Raw genomic sequence first — 5,113 nt, forward strand, 5'->3', positions numbered from 1 at the left:
AAGAGTCTCTCGCATCTGGGGGCCTCCGCCGAGCGCGGAGCTCCCGGACATCCCTGCCTTCACTGGCAGTTCTCTCCCCCACGTCCGCGTGTGCTGTGGATGCTCGAGAGGTGCCTCTCCAACGAGACACCTTCTGATCGGTGAGACAACGTCGTGCCCAGGTTCTGCTGCTAGCGGAGGCCTCCGGCACGGGCTGATTGTAAAACACAAAAATAAATTTAAAAAAAAGGAAAGAAACAAAGGGAAAAAAAAAAACCAACAGCCCAGAACAGCCCCACATACATGACCCCAAAAATTCCCCTTTCAATGGGAAATGCGAAAACAAACAAACCAACCAACCAAAAAAAAATAAAAATCCAACAAACAGCAAACTCCAACACTCCAAAAAGCAACACAAATACGGTGCTGGAATGGAAGTTGTTGGCATGGCCAAGGTGCAGGGGTGCCCCTTTGAGGCAGCTGTCACCGCGAAGGGTGAGGAGTCTGCGCACACCCTCCGCGGGTTCCTGGCGCCGTCAGACCGAGGACTGCGCGGGGAGCGGAGCCGTGGGTCCGCAGCCGGTCGGACGTATCCCATCCGGAGAGATGGGAGTTTGTTTTCTAGGCTGGGTGGGCTGGTTGCGGAGGGCGGAGGGCTGCGGCTGGAGCCCCCGGGGACACCGTGCTGCTGCTCCCGGGGCTGGGGCGCTGCCCCCGGGCAGGCGGGTGCGCAGGGAGAGCCCTGGGATGCGGAGGAGCTGGCAGCAGGGGGGAACAGCGGAGGCAAGGCAGGCGCTCAGCGTCGAAAGGGATGCCTACAAACCACGAGCTGCCATTTTGTCTCTTTTAAGTGGGTTTCCTTTCCCCTCTCCCGGAGAGCCGAGCGCGGCGGTAGCAGCAGTCCCTTTGCCCTGCCCTTCCTCGGCCGCCCTCGGGGGAGGCAGCCCCGGGCTGCACGGGAGGTGCCCTCGGGAAAGCTCCCACCAGCCCCAGCATCCCAGCCCTGGCGTTTTCCTTGCCACCTCCGCCCTAGGTGCTCGGGGTTTGCAGGCTGTTCAGCTGATTTGTTGCTAATAGCAACCACACGACAGCGATTTGCAGCCTTTTCTGCTGCTGGTGCCTCTCGTTACACCTTCTTCTGCAGACCGGGATATCGTCGTCTGGCTGCTGCGTGTCCCCACCCCTCTAAAGACAGCAGACGAGGACAATGACGAGGCAGGAGGACGGGGCGGCCGCGGGGCTAGCGGCGGGCTCCGCCGAGCATCGCGCAGATTTGGTCCTTCCAGATGAAGGGCGAAAATACCGGCCAGCTCCTCCCGCCGCAGCCGCGCAGGCTCCGCGCATTTCGCATTGTCTGGCAGCGTTGTTGTGAGCTGCCAGCGCCCGCAACACTGCCGGCACGGGGGGGTGAAGCGCTGCTGAGTTTACATATGTAGATGCGGGCAGCGTTCAGCGCCAAGCCGACACACACCCACACCCGGAGCAACAGACACAAAGGAAGACCTCGTTCCTTTCAAGTCCCCAGAATAGATTAAACTCCAGCTTTCGGTTTTGGAACGTCCCAATTTTATATATATATATATATTTTTTAATGGCACTGCACAAGCGCTGACTGTTCCGCAGGAAACCAGAGGTGTAACCATATGCACGTGGCAAAAGAGATCAGCCCTACCAGCTAATATTTCCTGGTCCCATCCTTCAAGTCAGCCTGAGATGTTTTATGTTTTGCCCTATTCCATTTTATTTGTACCTTATAATTTTTACTCTATCCTTGCCTAGTGCAATGGCGACGCAACAGTCTCTCCTAGCCAAATCTGTACCATTTTCATGTTTATGCTTACAAATGTCTGCTCAAATGCCAGCGTCCTCTTAGGTGAAGAAAAGGGAGTTCTCTTTCTAGTGCGTTTGGAGTGCCTCGACGTCTTCTCCTCATAGAACTAATTTTACTCTATAGGAACGTCTTACAAATGAAACTCACTACCAAAAATCCGGAGAGGGGACCCTAGAATATTGTCGATTGCTGGAACACCGAGCCAAAGCTCAGGGAAAAAGAAGGAAGGGACTTGATACTGCTACAGTTCCCCTGACAGAGATTTTGCAAAAACCAGGTCATGGCAAAGCCCAACTTAAATTTGCCAATTAAATTAATAAAGGATTCTTTTATGTATGTATGTTTTTAGTAGAGTCTATACATGAAACGGAGATTCCTCACTCAGCACACTTTCTTCGACAATGCACTTCAGTTCCCTTCATCTGTTTCACGACCACTAACCTTTCCACGCTTAACCTCCCCTCTTTCAAAAGCCCAGCGCTTTTAGCTCCAGTCCGCGGGAGAGAGCGGAGGGGTTTGAGCTTCGCTTTTCCCACTAAATGCGCTCAGTGATGCAAGCGCGGGTTTAAAAAAAATCTATTTTCTGCAGCCCTCTAAATGTCTGCTTAAAACTTTGAACAATCTGCCAGGCGAGTGTCAGGCGGGAGAAACCCCCCAGAGGCAGACCAGGAGACCCAGCGCAGTGCCGAGGGACGCGGGGGGTGGCGGGGGTGGCTCCGGCTCCCGCCCAGCAGTCCCGCAGCCCCGGCGGGCTGTCCTCGGGGGCAGCCGGGAGCATCCCGCAGCTGATGGGGAAGCCACCACACCACGACTCAGGAAGAATCAGTCGCGGCACCGCGGGACATGAGCCGTCGAGGGGCAGCGAACCCCGCCCCCAACGTCCTTCCAGCTGAGAGACCTGCGGACGACACGGCTGCTCCCGTGCGGGGTTTGGGCCACCTGTTGCCTCGCACCTAGGGAACGGGACCGAGCCGAGAAAGCCGGCGGGAAGCCCCTCCAGCACCCCTCACCAAACTCCAGGACCAACTTCGCCTTTCAGCAGCTCAGGGAAAATTATACTTCCACGCCCCGTTACGACCGTATTTCCGAGTGTATCAAAGGCTGAGATTAAAGATCAGTCACCAGAGAGCGAATGCATATTATTAATTTGGATAATTGTTGATTGTTCTCCTGGTCTCCGGTTTATTTTTTAAGCTGACGTGTGCAGTAACGCAGTCGTTACCAACACCACTCGCCTAAGGATACAGGTTTCCTACTAATGAGCACTCTAGCAGCAGGCAATGAAGTCTCACAACTACGTCATTTCCATAAATCACTTTCCGTCTTCAGTACTTTTGCGAGAACGGGTGACATTTCCGTAGACCGCATTTGCATGGTGTTTATTCCTCATTATGATGATGAACCATGTGAACAGGCTCTCAGTATCAAGCAACAAAATGTAAGAGCAAGTTTTGGAGGTGCTCAGGGTGCGTTTTGTTCTTTCACTTATCCGGACATTGGACTTAATTATACAGATACATCAATTTATCTATGATCTACACATCTGCTTTAAAAAAACCCTAAACCCTCTGGAAGTAATTAATCACCGTTTGTTTATTTTTTTTTTTAAATTTACTTAAGAACAGAAATAAGTATAAAGAAATGTGTTTAACAGCTGTTCCCTTCTCAAGTACACATGGTGATATTTTCCTAAAATATTTTCTATGGCAGAAGATCTTCTCACCGATCTAATTAAATTTACCTCATTTATTTGTAAAGAACAGCACATCACCTGTTCTGTTTGTTTGCTTTAAGAGAGATTTTTTTTCGCATTAAATACTCCTGGTAACACGTGACTCATTTTATACCATAATATTGTTTACATTAACCCACCTCTGTTCAGTTGAGCAAATTCAAGGATGATTTAATAAAATTAGACATCTTTCTCGCACTTTTCCAAACTTTTAAAATCTGGCTGAAGTCACTTCAGCCTTTCAAGTTCAAGGTATGACACAAAACTTTATACTACCTATCAAATAATACGTTTGTGTAGTGTCAGTCATCTGGCTTTGTACATTTAGAGCTTTGCAGAACAAAATACCAGCCTGTGAAAACCTGAAGCCACTGTGCATTAGGGGGTTGCTACAGAAAGGGGCATTTTAATGGAATAATTAGTCTGGTTTTCTGCTGTGGATGACGATTTCACTTGGAGCAGCCTGATCGATAGCAGAGGTAACCAGTAACTCCCTTCACAAATATTCCACATCTTGACAATCGTCCTCAAAAGACACTGGAGGAGATGTGGAGTCTATTTCCATTCAGATCCTAAGAACCCTGATTTGATTTTGCAATCACACCGTTTGCATTAGTTGCTGAAAAGACCTCCAAGGCTGTGTTTAATCATGGATACAACCACGCCTTGGCTGACCGGTTATGAAGATAATTATTCCTAAATAGTCCTTACAGCTGAAGACACCAAGATGGGAGAAGTGGAAGGCAGTGCCTAGCTTAGCTACCGGAATGACACGCAGTTTAAAAATAAATAAATTAAAATACTGTTGTGGTGCACAGGAATAACTAGTACTTGTGCGTGGCAAAGCCGGAGAGGTGCTGCCGGACCGTCCCCCCAGTGCCCCTTCCTGCGCTGCTCCCCTTGCACGGAGAGAGCAAAAGCCGCTTCCCGGCCGCCCGCATCTGCGCGGCGCAGGCAGCTCCCGGCGCTGCGCGGAAGCTGCGCTCGGGCTTATCACTAACCCTGCGCCGGTGCGAGGAAGGAGCGGAGCCTTCCAGTCCAGCGGGGACGAAGCTTCTCCCTTGGCATGACCCGCGTGGCTCCCGGCAGAGGCGGTGGCTGCGGTACACGGGCTCGCCCCTGCGCACCCGCGCTGCCCGCAGCGTTCCGCGGCTGTGGGGTGAACGGGAGCTCCGCGGCCCTGCGCGGAGCGGGTTTATTCGCCGGAAGGAGCGAAAAACCCCGGCGTGGGCCGTCGCGGCGTTGTAAGGCAATAGCGGAGATCCCCGAGGAGGAATCGCAGGGGTGGTAAGAAAGTTAAAAAAAAAAACCAAAAAAAAAACCACATAAAAAAATTAAAGGATTCCCCTCCCTGAAGAAGCGCGGAGGGGGCAGCTCCGGGAGCGCTGCGGCTGCCCTTGCATTTCTTTTTTCTTCCTTTTTATTTCTCGCCCACCCAGGGAGCGGAGGGGGAGCGGGAGCGGGCGGGGGATCCCGCAGGAGCTGCCGGGCGCTGCGCGGGGCTCAACCGGGGCTTTCCCGCCCTGCCCTACAGGCCCTCGGCAAGAAGCTGCGCGGCCGCGGAACCGGGA

This window comes from Chaetura pelagica, unplaced genomic scaffold, assembly GCF_000747805.2.
Source record: "Chaetura pelagica isolate M959 unplaced genomic scaffold, ChaPel_1.0 scaffold17, whole genome shotgun sequence".
NCBI lineage: Eukaryota > Metazoa > Chordata > Aves > Apodiformes > Apodidae > Chaetura > Chaetura pelagica.